The 20,390-nt window shown below is 47.5% G+C and overlaps 1 pseudogene; it reads right to left on the reverse strand.

The window, feature by feature from the left end:
* Positions 1–677: 677 nt before the first annotated feature.
* LOC131243543 (metal transporter Nramp7.2-like) overlaps positions 678–20,390 on the reverse strand; it is a 44,056-nt pseudogene continuing 24,343 nt past the window's right edge.

The raw sequence follows: 20,390 nt of genomic DNA on the forward strand, positions 1-20,390 counted from the left end.
ATACATGGGCACATTGAGAATAACTAGTAAAAGTACTTAATCTGGATGACAAGCTTTGAGCCGGGAGATGGATTGGGCTCAACTCAAAAAAGGATTAGGCTCAAAATGGGGTTTTATATGGTGTGGCCCACTTGAGCTTTTGATATGTTTCAGATTTGGGCTTATGGGCTGTAAAAATATTAATGGATGGACAACATGTATAAAACACCTACATCATAGTGGGCCCCACAGATTTATGATACCTAGTATTTAGCGTTGGGTAACATTTGTAGGTGTTTTATTTTCTTTTTGAGCATTTTTCATACATCCAGGGCTTTTTTTTTGTTTTTTTGCCCATTAGGGGACCATCTAATGGACAGGTTAGATAACACCCACACATCATGATAACTACATATGGTGTGGGCCACATGAGCTTTAGACATGCTTTGGGCTCATGCCCTAAAATGAGGGGGCAAAACAGATGGATGACATGGATAAAACACATACATCACAGTGGGCTCCACAGTCCTGCCACCAGGAAGTCGGTGGTGGTCACCACACAATCCGCGTCCGGTCTCCCTGCCAAGTGGACACGCATTCCAAATTGCCGATCCAGACCACCCTAATTGTGGGCCCAAGTTAGGAAAGGAGAAATGATACAGTGAGACTGATAGAACTATAATATGTAGACACATCTATCCATAATACACGTGGCAAGGTGATATATCCTTCATAACCGTCCATTCTAGTTTAACCTACTGTGGATGGAAAATGGTTCAAAATACATATAGATCAGATGATTCTACCCGTTCAATCAATGCCCTTCAGAAGCAACACTAGAAGAAAATATTAGCTATTGAAATAAAGACAGGTGATGACTAGTATTATTTTGATAAAAACACCTGAGCCTGACCAATAAAAGAGATCTAAATCACTACTCTTGAATCGATATTTCTGGATGGTCCACCTCTCTTACAATGTGAGCTTCAAGCTCTTGAACCTTTGGGCCATTGCCATGGGCTCTCTTCTCCAACTGGGCTTGATTGGGCCTAACCATGTCCATATCCAAAGGAGTAGACAATGCTACATTGGTCTCTTTTTGGAACATTAAGTAGACCAACATGCCTACATAAAGCACCATGCATGGAAATGACGACGACGAAGACGAGAATCGAACCGGCCTTCGGCAAGTGACTGTGCACGAACCAGCCCATGAACATTGTACTTAGGAAATACATGTTCATTCCAATCATAGAAAAGCCCAAGGCCCATGAAATTGTCATCACCTATGGTAGGAGGAAATGGATGAATTAGATAAGCAGAAGTTTGCTAAGACCCCACATGTACACACGTATGCCAACATGAAACATGTGTGAGAGATCTGATTATATCTTCTTTCTTAAAAATCAGGTCCATGTAGAGAATAAATGGGCACTCTAAACAAAAATTTCTAGCCATCCATATGTTTGATCTACTTGGGTCCACTGAAGTAGATTTAAACTGTGTGGCCCACCTGAGGAAAGATCAGATCTCATACATGCCTGCGGTATCGGCTTGTGTGTCCACATGTATCTGGGAAAAGCAATAGTAGGATAAGCATGCATTGTAGTGGAAAAAGGAGAAAGTGAAGGTGGCCCATGAAATGGATGAGTGAGATGAGTGATGATCTCACTGGCAATGAGTTCTGATGGTGGCCCATTTTGATCTTGCTGCTCGTGAACTTGAGGAGAGGAATCAAGGCAAATGAGAGTTCGAATGATAAGATCATCTGCACCCACAAGCCCATGGATGAATATATGTACTCGCGGTATATGCGTATGCATGCATGTATGGTATTTGAAGCTCTTATGGGCTTTTAGATCATAAGTTACTTTACATAAGTTACTCATGCCTCAAGTAATTTATCTTGGTTTTTACATATTCAGTATATAAGTTTGTTTGGTAAACAATATACTAATTGGTGAAAAAGTAGAAAAGCATGTTTGTTTTCCAACATCACATAATGGGCCCAACCATTGAATGGACCTATCATCATATTGGGCCCACCTTGACCCTGTCTTTAGTGTGAATTGTCCGATGTGTGGGGCCTACCTTCAATGTGGATCATCTATCTTGCGAGGTCCACCCTTGATATAGACTATTCATCATGTGGGGCCCAACTTGAATGTGGGTTGTTCGTCATGCGAGCCCACCTTAAATGTGGACCGTCCATCATATAGGGCCCAACTTCAAAGTAGGTCGTCCATCAAGCGGGCTCACCTTGGATGTGGGTCATTTATTATTAGGGGCCTACCTTTGATGTGAACTATCCTCATGTGAGGCCACCTTGATATGAATCATCTATCATGTGGGGCCCACCTTTAACATCCACTGCCTATCATGTGGAGCCCACTTCGATGTGGACCATCCATCCTGTGGGGCTCACCATGGATGTGAGCCATTCGTCATCAACACCTTTGATGAGGACTATGCATTACGTAGGGGCCACTTTGATGTGGGTCATCCATCATGTGGAGCCCACCATCAAAATAAATTGTCCAACATGGGGCTCACTTTGGATGTGGGCCATTCATCATTAGGGGCCTACTTTTGATGTGGACAATCCATTATGTGGGCACACCTTGACATGGGTTATTTTAATGTGGGACCCACTTATGATGTGGACCATCCATCGTGTGGGCCCCACCTTTGACCTATTATGTGGACCACCCATCATGTGGGGCCCTCCTTTGATATGGACGATCCATTGGGGGGGCAAGTAAAAAAACTTAAGGAGATAAGTAATTTTTATCACATAAGTTACTTTTATAATAGGGCTTACCAATGTGTATGTGTGTGTGTGAGAGAGAGTGTGTTGGGGGAAGTTAAGAGTTGAAAAGCAAGAAAAAAAACTTAAGTAACTTTCATCACATAAGTTACTTTTATAATTGAGCTTATTAAACTAAAGTTTTAAAAAAATGTTGGGTGAGGGACTCATGGGCATAAGTAATTTTTATCACTTAAGTTACTTTTATAATGGGAGTTAAAAGTTGAAAAGCATATATATATATATATATATATATATATAAAACTTTCATCACACTAGTTACTTTTATAATGGAGCTTATCAAACTAACTTAAGTTTAAAGTAAGTAACTTATTAACTTATTGAAGACATCCCACCTAAAACAAGGATACGACATTCTTTAAGCTTCAACTTGACTTCAATCAATTGTCTCCTGTGGACTGAAAAATCATTGAAAACTCAAATGGATCACGGTGGAAGCATACTCGGCATAGACCGGAAATAACTAACGGACTAGATTGGCTGACACCAAATCCAGTAGCAATTCGGTCACGGCCGAGCGTCCAAACTCCAAAACCCCTAAAACTCTCCGTATGACGTAACCGACAGGCGAAAATGGATAAAACAAATACTCTCTACCCACGAATCACTCTTTGTATCATTCAGTCTTTCCGGGTAGCGTTGTGTCGAAGTTAAAAGGCATATCTTCGAAATCAAAGAAAAATATGATCATCCGGATATATGAAATGGTCATGGTATTATTTGAGGCAAATCCTGACTGATTAGGATGATTTATGATTCATTGGAAAGATGGTCAAATGATCTTCCTAACAAACTTAAGTTTCTTCCAATCCGAGTCATGATGAGGAAGATCCAGCCTGTTTATTAAAATCATGCATTGTCAATTGACCAAAATTGGAAAAAACTTTAGCTGTGCTTTAAACTAGTCAAACGGGATCTGATTGAGATGATTTCAGTTACAATGAAAAGCTTATTAGATGATGTTTCCAATAATCCTAATATCATCAAAGGCAGACCATTGGTTAAATTGCAAACAATCGATTTTATATATTGGACGGACATATTTTCGACACATCAAACGAGGTCCGATTGAAGTGATCCTGTCTTGTTAGAAAGCTTACTTGATTATCTTTCCAACAAGATAAAGATTATCCAAAACAGACAAGTAACAAAGAAGATGTGAGCGTTTGAACATTTGCAATAAAAAACAAAAGATAATAATGACTTTATACACACACACACACACATAATATATATATTTATAAATATAAATAAAAGAAAAAGTAATCATTATACTTTAACTTATATATATAAATATAAATATATATATATATATATATATATATATATATATATATATATATATATTATAATATAATATATTAATACATGCAACGTAACATGTAGGGCCCACCAGTCAGGGCGGGCGCCCACAATTCAGTGTGGGTGCCCACAACATGACCCTGTACAATGGTCATGGGCAACATGGGCCACTGCCTATATAAGGCACCCAAGGACAGACGAGAGAGAGGATCAACAGGAAGGAAAAATCAAAGGAAAGAGAGAAGCTAGGGAAGAGAGTTTAAACAGACAGAAAGAAACAGAGAGGGGGAGAGAGAAAATAGAGAGTAGAAAAAGAGATAGAGAGATACAGAGAGTGTCTGAGGGTTGGAGTTTGCCTAGAGGTGCTACCCAAAGTACCTTAAATATTTCTAACGTGTCGACACGCTGCCCAACTCAGGAGGTAAAAATGGTCATCAAAGGAGTAAAAAAAGCTCAGAATCTATCCATTTCTATTTAATTTGCATTCTACTTCACACGTTTCTATTGCATTAATCACTTTCACATTTTATTCTGCATCATTCTGCATCTTCCATTTTTCACTTTATTTGCCTGCCTATGACCTTAAATCCTATGAAGTAAGGCTAGTTAACGTTTATTTCCATTAATTGTTTTTACTTTACTTGCCTACCTAGGGCCACTTGGCTCTGTGATGTAAGGCTAGATAACTCATTTTTTTTTTCTTATCTATGCCTGCCCAGCCCACCTGGGTTATATGAAGCATAACCAGGTATAAAATGCCGAAATTTCATTAAATCCTCAAAAATTACAAATCTTGTGAAGTAGAGACTGCACATTGTGCAGGCAGAAAAGGGTGCTTAAACACTTCATTTTCCGTCACTGAGGCCCTTACATTGAATCTACGGCTGCAGACTAACCGCGGGAGTCACTTGAGTTGGAAAATCGTGAGATTGCCTAACTCCTAAGCGATTCTATAGTTCCTAGCCGGCCGTAGATTTTATGCTTCATTTGGCTAGTGGCGACTCCAAATCAAATGCATTTTTATACCTGAGTCAATAGCACACATCGCCCACAATAGCAAAAATCAATACAAAAGCCAACAAAGCAATGGCACCGCCACGCTCGTGCGCGCGTGCGGGGGGAGGCGTTCACAGAATGACGACTCCACTGGGGATTGTGCTAGTTACCAGCCTAGGCCCAACTTGAGACACGTGATTTTTTTCAATTTATGGGGATTTTATAAATTCGACATATTTACTTTCCTGCACTCCAGTGAATACTGGTCTTATTTACTCTTCGTATCATGCTTTCTAACATTCTAGTAAATACTGGTCTCCTACTAACGCACTAATTCTCTAATTGTCCAATATATACTGGTCCATTTACCTTCCTGCCTGCATCCTGCATTCCAGTCTATACTGGTCTCTTTTACTTTATCGTAAGCATACTGCAATCCAATTCTCACTGGTCCATTTACTTTTCTGTTAGTCCAATATGCACTGGTCCTCCTGTATTTTCCTGACATTTACGTTTGCCTTTTATAAAAAAAAAAAAAAAATCAGAAAAAAAAGACAAAAGAAAAAAGAAAAAAAGAACATACAAAAAAAAAGGAGGTGATCGCAAGGTATACCCATTGCAAGGAAGTAGCGAGCCATTTTGTAACCATTGTGCCCAAAAATCAATTACGGGTTCGTCGTCCTGCACAATCATCGCATACCTACCAAAGTATCATCCGAACCCGTGCACAAGCAGCCATGTTAGCTCAAGGTGACAATCCTCCAATTCCTCTAGAATCGCCAAGACCACAAGTGTAACGTCCCGTCCAATCGGTGCATTGTCCTGAGGCGTCCACGTAGGATTTTCTACAGGACCGAACGGTTAAAACATTCAGGGCTGGGATGCCATGAACTAATTAACCTAGAATTGGCCGGTTGAATAAACCAGACAGGCCTGGCCAAGGCCAAGTGCGGGCCGTCAAGCTGGATGATCATGTACGCTGAACAACAGCCCATACGGGCTATACCGCGACGCCGAAGGGTCAGAAAAATCTAATAATTTAGGGAACCCTTGAGCTCACTGGGCTTGTGGTCCATCGCGGACCGCGGACCCGGCAGACACCTAGAAGCGGGATCTGGCATTGACTAAATGCACCCCACCCATGCCAGGACCAAATCTGGCATTTGCAAATGGAACCAAGATTCCTGGTTATCCGATCGTCGGATCTCTTCCATATTTACCAGGGAGGTCAAGTGGATTTTCCTGCAACTGTCCACCAACTCTGGGACCTGATCGTGGGCCGGTCACCGTCGATCACAAATCGGACCCGTGCGGTCAAACCCCTGACCCGATCGTCCCCAAACTTTGCGTGGCCCTTCATCGGGCCATGAAGCACCCATCCTAAAAACTTCATAGCCTGAGGACCACCAGAAATATTCAAATCACTAAAATGGGCCCCACAGGGCCGTTTAAAGATCTAAGCCTTTGACTCAAACCCCACTTTCGTCTAACCGTTTATTCCCAAATTTTACGCGGGCCCTAGACGGGCCATAAGGCACCTACCCACCGAATTTGATGGCCAAAGGAGTATTAGGGCCACGCCGACCCCGAAAATGTCCCTTAGTAGGCTAATATGGGAATTAAAGGGAACTTAAGGCCAAAAGGCCCAAGTCTAGGGAAATAAACCCTATCCCTCATAAATCTCTCTCTCATTTGCTACAACTACCAAGAGAGGAAGAGAGTAAGGGAGAGTAAAGAGGAGAAGAGAGAGAGAAGGAGGGGATCAAGGAGGACCCTAGATCAAGTGGGCCCCAAGGAAGCCAACCCTTTCAACATTTGCCACTCTTGCAAGGAGAAAACTCCTTTCCTTAGCCGCAACAACTGTCCGTGGGGTGCTTAGGTGAGTTTTTCACCATCCTTCTTGAAATTCGAGTAGAAATGTGGTTTTGGGTTGGGAGTCTAACATGCAATAGCTTGATTTAGGGATTCCGACCGTTCTACCCAAAGGCCCTCATTGCTAGGGCGTTTTTCGAGTCTCCATCAAGCCATAGGTGCGGACTATTACTCCTAGGTGGCCTAGCACCAATTACAATATGAGTTTAATGATTTTGATTGTTGGGATGTGCATTTAGAGTGTGTAGAGAAAACTTAGGGATGTATGCCTATTATAATGGTATGAAATTGTGTGTTTGTTTGATTTCCTCACATGATGCTATTCGTGTTTCTCACATGACATGCTGAAATTTGATGACTGCTTGTTGATGACTTGATGGATTGCTCATAAGATTGATGTCTTATAACATGCATGCCTCATTTGCTACATGTGTAATTAGTCTTCATGAGTTATTGGAAGTGAGCAACTTCCCCACCAACACACCCAACACACATGCACCATTGCGCATAAATTGTTAGCTTGCTTATTCGGTGAATCTGGACTATATGATTGAGGTATGAGAACATGATAATCTTGCCTGCTGATACTCCTGCCCGTTGACATGTTGTGGACCACCATTCAAACCTTGCGGTTGGCCAAGGAAACAAGGAAAGCTAAGGTGGTCCCGTTGGTAGGACCGTCTTGAGGCTAAACCCTAGGATTTGGGTGAGCGAGTGTAGGCGGCTGTAGTTAGACTACGTGGGTTGCTTGCACCCGATGTCGTTCCGCCACACGCTTGCCTGGACTCATGCGGTCTAGCCTACTGTTTGGCCAACCACGATTGTTAACCCTGTTTGCTCACATTTGTATGGAACCTGGGACTCCCCACAACCATTGTAGCCCAACGACAAACCACTTGAATCGGTCCACAGTCTCGTGAGCCGGGCATGGTGGAATGGGACACTGTGTCCGGGCTGTCGGCCTATGCTGGGGTACCGCGCCTCCCTGTAGTGACCGCGAGCGATCCTTTTCTCTTGGCACTCCTCATGTGCTTGAAGTCGGGGATGAGGAACCCGACAGGATCACGGACTGCGGGGCCTCGGCCTCAAGCGTTGGGGGGTCTTGGCCTCGCAACCAGTTTAGGGCATAATAGATGGGGTGTACCAGATTCCCCAATCTACTGGATGAATGAACCTAACTAATCACTTGGCTAACACGACCGCATCGCATCGCATTAGTTAGGTTGGCGACTCGGCAGTCGAGGTCGCATTGAGGGAGTGTTGGCATTGGCGATCGTTAGATGGCGTCGCACGAGGGAGTGTTGTGGCGAGGGCATCCATCATATCATCCTGCACGCATGCGCATTAACAAGACTAGATAAATGCTTATGAGTGATTGCTTTTCATTAAATTCTTATTGCAATTAATGCTTGTTACAACTTATGGCTAATAGCACTCACTGAGTTGATCACTCACTCCCACTCTGGGACGGTGTTTCAAAACACCAACCAGACCCTTTTATAGACGCAGGTGACCCGGGACTGGAGGAGCCTAGCGAGGCGAGCCTGGACGAGGAGCTGGAGCTGTCATACTTTCAGCTGATGGAGGGATCGCCGCCCGCTTGAGAGGCGGGATAGGATGGCTGGGCGCTGTGCTCAATCTCATTCTTTTGGGATGTTATACTCTTTGCTATTTTGTTTGGGCAACGCCTTGCGCGACCCATTTATTTTGGACTTGTATATATATTCAGATCGTCCTCCTCATTTCAGCAGACTCGCGTGTTCATGTTCCATGTTCAGGGAACCTCAGGCTGCGCAACTCAACCAGATTAAACGCACATTGATGATTATCTGTTAATGGTGACTCTCGGGAACTCGGGAGTCGAGCGGATGCGCGACCCCCGATTTCCAGGGTGTTACAAGTTGGTATTAGAGCATGGTTGGGATTATTTGGGCCATGGGTCATGAAACTCACGACGCGTCCGCTGAATTGAGAGGGTACTCGTTAGTTAGCGCAATAGGGGCGTATAACGCTAGGAGTCACCCTAAGCCGTTGAACGAGTGATCGTAGGGGGAACATGGATCCCTCAACAAGTTGAGGTCGGGGAGTGAGGGCAAAGGGAGATGCGGGGAGCCGTGTCCGGAGGTCCTGCGGTGCGCTGGCTTATCGACGGAATGCAAACCGCAGGCCTAAGAATTTAACGGTCGGGGAGCGAATCCAAGACCGAAAAAAAAAATAAAATTATTTAGGTCCTGATAGATTGCCAAAAGTAGAGAGTTGTATAAAAAAAAAAGGGGGGAAGATTTCGGCCCAAACTAGGGGGAATCTCGCGAAGGCACTAGGCCCGTTGCGTCGATTGGCTTCTCCTACCCCAAAATCATATATGGCACTCGTCGAGGAGGTATTTCCGACGCCGGGAAGCGACAGGGGAAGCGGGATCTGCAAGTGGCGTGGCCCCCGCCGGATTACACAGTGGCCCGCGTGGCCCCCGCCGATCGTGCACGTGGCCCCCACCGGTTTACACAGCGGGCCGCGTGGCCCCCGCCGATCGCCGCGTGGCCCCCGCCGATTTGCACACCGCCCGCGTGGCCCTCCCCGATCGTGCGCGTGGCCCCCGCCGGATTACGCAGTGGCCCGCGTGGCCCCCGCCGAACGTGCGGGTGGCCCCGGCCGGTTTACACAGCGAGCCGCGTGGCCCCCGCTGACCGCCCGCGTGGCCCCCGCCGGACCACCTCTTGTTGGCCCACCTTAAATTCGAAATGGGGATGGGTCACACGGTTGGCCCTTGCAAAAATCACCACCCCACTCTCCCTCATCCCACTCCAAACCTCTCCAAGAAAGAACCTTTCCTTCCAAACCTCAAAGGGAGCCATCCCTATCCCTCAAATCCCTAAACCCCATCCACTTTTTCCCCTTTTCCTCTTCCTCCTCTCCTATCCTTCTTCCCCAACCCCATTCTCCAAACTCCACTCCACTATTCTCAAGGACTTCTCCATAAGAGAAGCTCCAACCCCATCTCAAGGTGCATTTCCAATACCCTTTCTCATAACCCCCACCCACCATCATCCACTTCCACTTTCTTCCAAACCCAAACCCTAAACTCTTTTCTAAACTCCATTCTCAAGCCCTCTTCAACACCCATCTCAAAATCCATACCCAACCCAAGCTTTAGCCCCTTTCAAGGGACCCGCTAGCTAGCAACCGAGTAGGATGGCGTTCCTTGCCACCATGGCCTCATTTCTTGCTATCCCGGTATTCCCATCCCTCATGGGAAAGAAGAGGGCGGCTCCCGAGAAGGCGGGGCCGAGCCAAGAGCGGCGTAGTAAGAGGAAAGCCGATCGGAAGGAGAAGGCGAGTTCGGAAATCCGATCCAAGAAGAGGAACGACTCCCAAAAGGATGAGGCGATTGTTAAAGACCTAGCGAATTTTCGCATGCGCCAAGTCGCCTTCGAGGCCTCCGTAGAGGAGCATCTGTTAGGTAATAACCCCCTACTCAACCGACTTATGGAGAAGGATTGGGGTCCCATGTTTTATGTAAGCGGGCAAGCCAACGTGGGACAGGCTAGGATGTTTTATACACGAATTAGAAATCCTCAATTCGAGCCCCTTGGATTCGATATCATAGTGCGGGGCAAGGAAGTTCACTTGGGAGTCGAGGATTTTGCTGAAATATTAGGAGTACCACTGGGAGAGGTGCAAGTCGATGAGACGAACCTCGAATCGAGGGAAGCCCGCGATGAACGGACTCGCTTTTTATGTGGTCGCATTGCTCCCTGGATCCGAGAGGTTGGTCTATACGCGACATCCCTGTCTTCAGAATACCGGGTACTCCACCGCATTGCGACTTTCAACATATACCCGAGATTGAAGAACCGCACCGAGTGCTCCCGCTACATGGTGGAGTTCATGTATCAGGTGGGTCGAGGAGCAAATGTGTGCGCCCCTAGCACCGTGCTTTACCAGATTGTGAAGGCTGCAAGGGCGGTACGAAAGGATATAGCCCTCCCTTTTGGCCGTTTGGCCTGTCACATAGCTGAGCAGTATGGGATAGGCGGGTCGGACGGAAATCCCGTACCCACGGAGATTGTGGGGGATAAGATGCTGAACTCGATGGGGTTAGGACCCAAATAGAAACAGGCCCACATCGACAAGTACGGGGATGCAGACGAAGGGGAGGAAGAGGGAGATGAGGGTGACGAAGAAGAAGACGAAGATGAGGGTGAGGAGGAAGCCGAAGGGGCCGAAGGAGCTGACGACATCGAGGAGATTGGTAGGGAGCCACCTGTCGCACCTGACGTGCTTGCACGCTTGGACGCACTCGACACTAGGATGGCCAGGATCGAAGAGAACCAAGCGAAGCAAGAGAAGTGGAACAAGAAAATGTATCGAGCCATAAAGGCCCTGATCTGCTGCAGCAAGGGGGAAGAAGCACCCCCTCTGTCGCCCGACTCAGACGAGTAGCTTCGCAGCCGTTCGCATTACTCGTGGTTGTTTTAAGCTGATTAGGTCAAATCTCGGGTATTAGGAGGTAGATAGGACTCCTGCTTGACTTAGTTGTATTTTTCTTTTCGTTTGTCATGGTACTAATGCTTGTAATCCATGCTGCGACATGTAATTGGCCATGTCAATGGTATTTTTGAAATCAATGTGAAGTATGGATTTGCCTCAAAATTTCTTATTGTTATGGAAATGTTTGCATGAGTTCGCCTTTTCGCTCGAATGGATTATCTATTGACCTTGCAACTGTAAGTATAATCAGGATGGAGAAATGTTTCGGCACCTAATCCGTCTAAGGATGTTTTACAGGAAATGCCTCCTCGGCCGGAGGGACGATACGTCCGACTTCCACATGGAGGTTTGATCGAAAGGGACTTCCTCCCTGACGATCCGCAAGGCCCCTTAGGCGGGAACGGATCTCAGAACACGGGTAGTACCACCCAAGAGGCGGCCCCTAATGCCCAACCGCCGCAGGCCACGGCTTCTATACCCCCCCCCCCCCCCCCCCCGCCGCCAGTCGTGGACCGAGTAGACCAGATGTTGCTTCTCATGCAACAGCAACAACAAATGATGGTCGCAAATATGCAACAACAGCAGCAGATGATGGCCACTATGATGGGGGCCATGGCCCAGAACATGGGTGTGCCGCAACCGGCGCAATCCGGCCCAACCGCACCTGTAAGCAACGTGAGCAATCTATTTGAGCGGTTCCAGCAGTACAGACCGCCTACCTTCGCAGGCACCCACCGCCCCGAGGAAGCAGAATATTGGCTCAACCGAGTCACCAAGTTGCTACGGCCTCTCCACTATTCGGAGGCAGAAAACGTTGAGCTTGTCTCATATCTTTTTGAGAAGGAGGCGGACCTGTGGTGGGAGAGTGTCTTCCGATCCATTCCCGAGGGCTATGTATGGACATGGGAAGCATTCGAAGCCCGCTTTAAGGAGAAGTATATTCCTCAATCGTATCAGCACGAGAGAGAATGAATTTCTCCGCCTCCAACAAGGGGGGATGGGCGTGGCCCAATACGAGAACCGCTTTACTGAACTCTCCCGTTATGCTTTCGAAATGATCGCCAATGAAGCGGTCAAGATGAGGCGATTCATGGCAGGGTTGCGAAGCGGTATTCGCTCCAAGATATGCTGCGTCAACATCCAGACATACGCCGAGCTTGTCGAGATGTCTATCAGGGCGGAGCAGGATGAGGAACGGGTTGCCCGTAACCGCTCACAGTTAGGGCCACGAAATAGGGTGGAAGGACCGTCCTCTTCTTTTACAGGAAAAAGGGCGCGTCCTAGCTCACCACCCCGACTAGCCGCCTCACCGGCCCCTTCTACGAGACCGGCCCAAACGTGTACTATTGCAAGAGGGCGGGACATTCCGAGCCCTACTGTTTTACGAGGATGAGAGACCTCGGGTTCACTCCGCCGCAGCGCAACATTAGGCCTTCACAGCCGGCCTTACAGATTCCGCCTTTGCGAGCAATGGGGCCAAGTCAACAGTTTCGGCGTCCACCACTGCCTCAAGCTAGACCGCCACAGCGGCCCATGCAACGGCCCAATTTTCCACAACAGGCCCGAGTGCATGCCCTAGCCGTTGAGGGCCAAGACGCGGCTATTCCCACTCCTACGGCCGTTGAGGTGACGGCCCACATCCAAGGTACTCCCATATTCCTTTTAGTGGACATCGGGTCCACTGCTTCCCTCATCTCGCATGTGATTGTTAAGCACTTGGGGCTACGCCCTAGCCCCTTCGTGGGGGTAAAGATCATCGCGGCCGCCGGCACTTTTGCAGAGGCGACAAAGATATGTTATAGTTGCCCCATCGACTTGGGATGCAAGGTAGCCCACGTGGATTTGATAGTGACCAAAATCTTCCACTACGACGTCATCCTGGGCATGGATTGGTTGACAATGATGAAAGCAGAAATTGATTGCGATGCAAAAACAGTGAAGATATTTGAGGACGACGGCTCTTCCCTCATGTTCCCGGTCCAGGTCAGCTTCGAACGCAGGATTTCGTGTTATGCATCATTGGAGGACGAATATTCTGGACCCTCGATATCGGACATGCCCGTGGTCCATGATTTTTGGGATGTATTTGGAAACATACCTGGACTACCACCTCGACGTGAGATAGACTTCACGATCGAGCTAGTCCCTGGAGCCAAGCCCGTCTCCTTGCCTACCTACCGCATGCCTCCATGTGAGATGGAAGAATTGCGGACTCAAATCGATGACTTGCTAGAGTCGGGTTTCATCAGACCCAGCGTGTCGCCATGGGGAGCCCCGGTCCTATTCGTAAAGAAGAAGGACGGCTCTTTGCGACTTTGTGTGGACTACAGAAGGCTGAACCAAATGACGGTTCGGAACAAATATCCATTGCCTAGAATCGATGATTTGTTCGACCAGTTGAGGGGTGCTCAATACTTCTCCAAGATCGATCTAAAGTCAGGGTACCATCAGTTACGAGTTAGGGACGAAGATATTCAGAAAACGGCCTTCAGGACCTGCTTTGGCCATTACGAGTTTCTAGTTATGCCATTTGGACTCACCAACGCGCCGGCGGTCTTCATGGACCTCATGAACAGAATCCTTAGGCCCTTTTTATACCGATTTGTTATCGTCTTTATCGACGACATATTAATCTATTCAAAGAGCCGTGAAGAGCATGGAGAGCATTTAAGAGCAGTCTTCGAAACCCTAGAGAAAAATCAACTGTTTGTGCAGTTTAGAAAATGCGCCTTCTGGAAGGAGGAGATCAAGTTTCTGGGACATGTTGTGTCTAAGGAAGGGATATCGGTGGATCTCGCCAAAGTGGCGGCAGTACAAGGTTGGAAGCAACCGAAATCGGTTACAGAAGTGCGAAGCTTCCTTGGTCTCGCAGGCTATTACCGCAGATTCATTAGAGACTTCTCGAAGATAGCCCGGCCGCTATCCCAGCTAACTCGGAAGGATCTCAAATTTGCCTGGAATGAAAAGGCGGAGGCGGCTTTTCAAGAGTTGAAGGACAAGTTGACGTCAGCACCTGTACTTGTGCTACCCGAGCAAGGAGTCAAGTATACCGTTTATACCGACGCCTCTCATGTGGGATTGGGTTGTGTCCTCACGGGGCAATTGCGTATGCGTCTCGGCAGTTAAGGAAGCATGAGGAAAACTACCCCACTCATGACCTCGAGCTTGCGGCGGTAGTTTTCGCATTGAAAATATGGAGGCACTATCTCTATGGTGAGGAGTTTGAGCTCTTCTCCGATCATAAGAGCCTCAAATACATTTTCACCCAAAAAGACCTGAATATGAGACAGCGTTGCTGGATGGAGACGTTGAAAGACTTTAAGTTTGACGTCTCATATCATCCGGGCAAAGCCAACTTGGTGGCAGATGCCTTAAGTCGCAAGAAGACAATTGAATTTGTGGCCCCGTTAATGGTGAGAGAGTGGGACATGGTGGAGTTCGTTCGGGACTTTGACATGAAGCTGACAGTGGAGGAACCTTACGAGTTCATAGCCCACATTCAAGCCCAGCCAATGATTGACAGTAAAATCATTGAAGCTCAGGCGAGCGATGAGCTATTGAGGAAGATGAGGGAAGGGGCAAAGAATGACGAGAAGTCCGAATGGAGAGTCGGCATTGACGGGGGATTGCGGTACCGAGGCCGCCTTTGTATTCCAAACCTCCAGGGATTGCGAGAAGAAGTTCTAAACGCCGCCCACAATTCCAAGTTGGCGATGCATCCTGGTAGTACAAAGATGTACCGGGACCTAAAGCGAACCTATTGGTGAGACAACATGAAAAAGAAAATAGCCGAATATGTATCCCGATGCCTCACCTGCCAACAAGTAAAGGCCGAGCACCGGGCCTATTGCAGCCCATGCCTATAGCGGAATGGAAGTGGGACTTCATATCCATGGATTTCATTGCCGGTTTACCCAAGACTAGAAAGGGGCATGACTCGATATGGGTGATTGTGGATAGGCTAACCAAATCAGCCCACTTCCTGCCAATCAAGACTTCTAGCTCCGCCGATGACTTGGCTAAGCTGTATATCAAGGAGATAGTGCGGCTCCATGGCGTCCCATTGGAGATTGTATCGGACCGGGATGCTCGTTTCACGTCAATCTTTTGGACCCGCATTTAAGAAGCTATGGGAGCGAAACTGAAGTTTAGCACCGCCTTTCACCGGCAAACAGATGGGCAAACCGAGCAGGTAAACCAGATTTTGGAAGACATGTTGCGCGCTTGTGTTCTGGACTTCCAGGAGAGTTGGGACGATTGCCTCCCATATGCCGAGTTCGCCTACAACAATAGCTTCCAAGCTAGCATCGGAATGGCACCATACGAGGCCTTGTATGGGCGTCCATGCCGAGCCCCGCATTGTTGGGAGGAAATTGGCGAGAAGGGATTGCTCGGGCCGGACCTGGTACGGATCACGACTGAAAAGATTGGAATTATCCGGCGCCGCCTCTTGACGGCTCAAAGCAGACAGAAAAGCTATGCCGACACAAGGCGAAGGGACTTGGAATTTGAAGCTGGGGACCATGTATTTCTCAAGATCTCCCCAATGAAGGGTGTGTTGCGCTTTGGCAAGAAAGGAAAGCTTGCGCCATGGTTCATCGGGCCTTTTCAGATTTTGGACCGAGTGGGAGCGGTTGCCTATCGCTTAGCCCTACCCACACCTCTAGCCGGAGTGCATAACGTCTTTCATGTATCAATGCTGAAGAAGTACGTCCCCGATCCTTCGCACATCATCAAGTGGGAACATGTGGAACTTAAGGAAAACGCCACCTACATTCTTCGTCCCACTTGGATACTTGATAGGAAGGAGCAAGTCTTGCGCAATAAAGTCATTTCGTTGGTCAAGGTACTATGGACCCATCATGATGAAGGAGAGGCCGCTTGGGAGACGGAAGCAGAAATCCGCAAGCATTACCCATCCCTGCTTCTACAATACGATCAGGTACAAATTTCAAGGACGAAATTTATTTGTAAGGGGGGTAGATTGTAACGTCCCGTCCAATCGGTGCATTGTCCTGAGGCGTCCACGTAGGATTTTCTACAGGACCGAACGGTTAAAACATTCAGGGCTGGGATGCCATGAACTAATTAACCTAGAATTGGCCGGTTGAATAAACCAGACAGGCCTGGCTAAGGCCAAGTGCGGGCCGTTAAGCTGGATGATCATGTACGCTGAACAACAGCCCATATGGGCTATACCGCGACGCCGAAGGGTCAGAAAAATCTAATAATTTAGGGAACCCTTGAGCTCACTGGGCTTGTGGTCCATCGCGGACCGCGGACCCGGCAGACACCTAGAAGCGGGATCTGGCATTGACTAAATGCACCCCACCCATGCTAGGACCAAATCTGGCGTTTGCAAATGGAACCAAGATTCCTGGTTATCCGATCGTCGGATCTCTTCCATATTTACCAGGGAGGTCAAGTGAATTTTCCTGCAACTGTCCACCAACTCTGGGACCTGATCGTGGGCCGGTCACCGTCGATCACAAATCGGACCCGTGCGGTCAAACCCCTGGCCCGATCGTCCCCAAACTTTGCGTGGCCCTTCATCGGGCCATGAAGCACCCATTCTAAAAACTTCATAGCCTGAGGACCACCAGAAATATTCAAATCACTAAAATGGGCCCCACAGGGCCGTTTAAAGATCTAAGCCTTTGACTCAAACCCCACTTTCATCTAACCGTTTATTCCCAAATTTTACGCGGGCCCTAGACGGGCCATAAGGCACCTACCCACCGAATTTGATGGCCAAAGGAGCATTAGGGCCACGCCGACCCCGAAAATGTCCCTTAGTAGGCTAATATGGGAATTAAAGGGAACTTAAGGCCAAAAGGCCCAAGTCTAGGGAAATAAACCCTATCCCTCATAAATCTCTCTCTCATTTGCTACAACTACCAAGAGAGGAAGAGAGTAAGGGAGAGTAAAGAGGAGAAGAGAGAGAGAAGGAGGGGATCAAGGAGGACCCTAGATCAAGTGGGCCCCAAGGAAGCCATTCCTTTCAACATTTGCCACTCTTGCAAGGAGAAAACTCCTTTCCTTAGCCGCAACAACTGTCCGTGGGGTGCTTAGGTGAGTTTTTCACCATCCTTCTTGAAATTCGAGTAGAAATGTGGTTTTGGGTTGGGAGTCTAACATGCAATAGCTTGATTTAGGAATTCCGACCGTTCTACCCAAAGGCCCTCATTGCTAGGGCATTTTTCGAGTCTCCATCAAGCCATAGGTGCGGACTATTACTCCTAGGTGGCCTAGCACCAATTACAATATGAGTTTAATGATTTTGATTGTTGGGATGTGCATTTAGAGTGTGTAGAGAAAACTTAGGGATGTATGCCTATTATAATGGTATGAAATTGTGTGTTTGTTTGATTTCCTCACATGATGCTATTCGTGTTTCTCACATGACATGCTGAAATTTGATGACTGCTTGTTGATGACTTGATGGATTGCTCATAAGATTGATGTCTTATAACATGCATGCCTCATTTGCTACATGTGTAATTAGTCTTCATGAGTTATTGGAAGTGAGCAACTTCCCCACCAACACACCCAACACACATGCACCATTGCGCATAAATTGTTAGCTTGCTTATTCGGTGAATCTGGACTATATGATTGAGGTATGAGAACATGATAATCTTGCCTGCTGATACTCCTGCCCGTTGACATGTTGTGGACCACCATTCAAACCTTGCGGTTGGCCAAGGAAACAAGGAAAGCTAAGGTGGTCCCGTTGGTAGGACCGCCTTGAGGCTAAACCCTCGGATTTGGGCGAGCGAGTGTGGGCGGCTGTAGTTAGACTACGTGGGTTGCTTGCACCCGATGTCGTTCCGCCACACGCTTGCCTGGACTCATGCGGTCTAGCCTACTGTTTGGCCAACCACGATTGTTAACCCTGTTTGCTCACATTTGTATGGAACCTGGGACTCCCCACAACCATTGTAGCCCAACGACAAACCACTTGAATCGGTCCACAGTCTCGTGAGCCGGGCATGGTGGAATGGGCACTGTGTCCAGGCTGTCGGCCTATGCTGGGGTACCGCCCCTCCCCGTAGTGACCGCGAGCGATCCTTTTCTCTTGGCACTCCTTATGTGCTTGAAGTCGGGGATGAGGAACCCGACAGGATCACGGACCGCGGGGCCTCGGCCTCACGCGTTGGGGGGTCTTGGCCTCGCAACCAGTTTAGGGCATTAATAGCTGGGGTGTACCAGATTCTCCAATCTGCTGGATGAATGAACCTAACTAATCACTTGGCTAACACGACCGCATCGCATCGCATTAGTTAGGTTGGCGACTCGGCAGTTGAGGTCGCATTGAGGGAGTGTTGGCATTGGCGATCGTTAGATGGCGTCGCACGAGGGAGTGTTGTGGCGAGGGCATCCATCATATCATCCTGTACGCATGCGCATTAACAAGACTAGATAGATGCTTATGAGTGATTGCTTTTCATTAAATTCTTATTGCAATTAATGCTTGTTACAACTTATGGCTAATAGCACTCACTGAGTTGATCACTCACTCCCACTCTGGGACGGTGTTTCAAAACACCAACCAGACCCTTTTATAGACGCAGGTGACCCAGGACTGGAGGAGCCTAGCGAGGCGAGCCTGGACGAGGAGCTGGAGCTGTCATACTTCCAGCTGATGGAGGGATCGCCGCCCGCTTGAGAGGCGGGATAGGATGGCTGGGCACTGTGCTTAGTCTCATTCTTTTGGGATGTTATACTCTTTGCTATTTTGTTTGGGCAACGCCTTGCGCGACCCATTTATTTTGGACTTGTATATATATTAAGATCGTCCTCCTCATTTCAGCAGACTCGTGTGTTCATGTTCCATGTTCAGGGAACCTCAGGCTGCGCAACTCAACCAGATTAAACGCACATTGATGATTATCTGTTAATGGTGACTCTCGGGAACTCGGGAGTCGAGCAGATGCGCAACCCCCGATTTCCAGGGCGTTACAGCAAGCCTCTTAACCGACCGCATCCACTCCCTCGACAATCGAGCTCGCCCGCAGCTTAAACAGGTTAGAGAATATTGTGAATCACATTCACGAAGAAATGACGCCACTCATTCATAACATGCGTCCACTAAGCATCCATGTAGGTCTATCAGACCCAACTGTCAATCAATTTCAACCCATTCCTCTTAACGGAATTCGGGTTCACTTTCAAAACCCACCAGTCACAGCAATTCAAACTCCAGCACATCCTCCCCCTGATGGGAGTCAACCAGCACATTCTAGTCAATCACAGTCTGGTTAATTCCAACAACCTTCTCCCAGTGGAAATTTATTTCAATTTCCACCCAGTCAACCACATCAAATACCTATTGTTCATGGATATCCACCCATCCAAGCTCGCCCTCTCGGCGGGACTGCATCCCAATTCCCACACAACACCATGCACTCAATCCTTCTGACCGAGGAACACAGGAACATCAAAGAAGTCAACCATTATGAAGAAGAGGCTAACCGAATGCTAGAAGGAACATGACCTCCTTTGTCCCAACTAAATGAATTTGATCGACTTCGGGAACATTTCGAGAACCAGTTAAGGGCAATGCGAAATGAACTTCAAAAACAACATGGGGTGGAACTCCCATCCACAAAATTCAGGGATCTTTGCCCATTCCCCGATGCTAGGGTACCTGCAAACTTCGAGGTACCTAAGTTTCAACGATACAATGGCACGGGATGCCCAACTGCACATTTAAAGGCTTTTTGTGGTAAACTTGATGCTATGGTAGGAGATGATGGAGCATTGATCCGTTTGTTCCAAAAATCCCGAAGGGGTGATGCATTAGATTGGTACACGTCTTTGGACTATCACAAGATTAGAACATGGGAACAATTGTCCCAAGCTTTTGTAGATCATTTCGCGTACAATCTAAATGCAGCACCCCGAAGGTCAGACTTGGTAACCC

This window comes from Magnolia sinica, chromosome 4, assembly GCF_029962835.1.
Source record: "Magnolia sinica isolate HGM2019 chromosome 4, MsV1, whole genome shotgun sequence".
NCBI classification, from domain to species: Eukaryota; Viridiplantae; Streptophyta; class Magnoliopsida; order Magnoliales; family Magnoliaceae; genus Magnolia; species Magnolia sinica.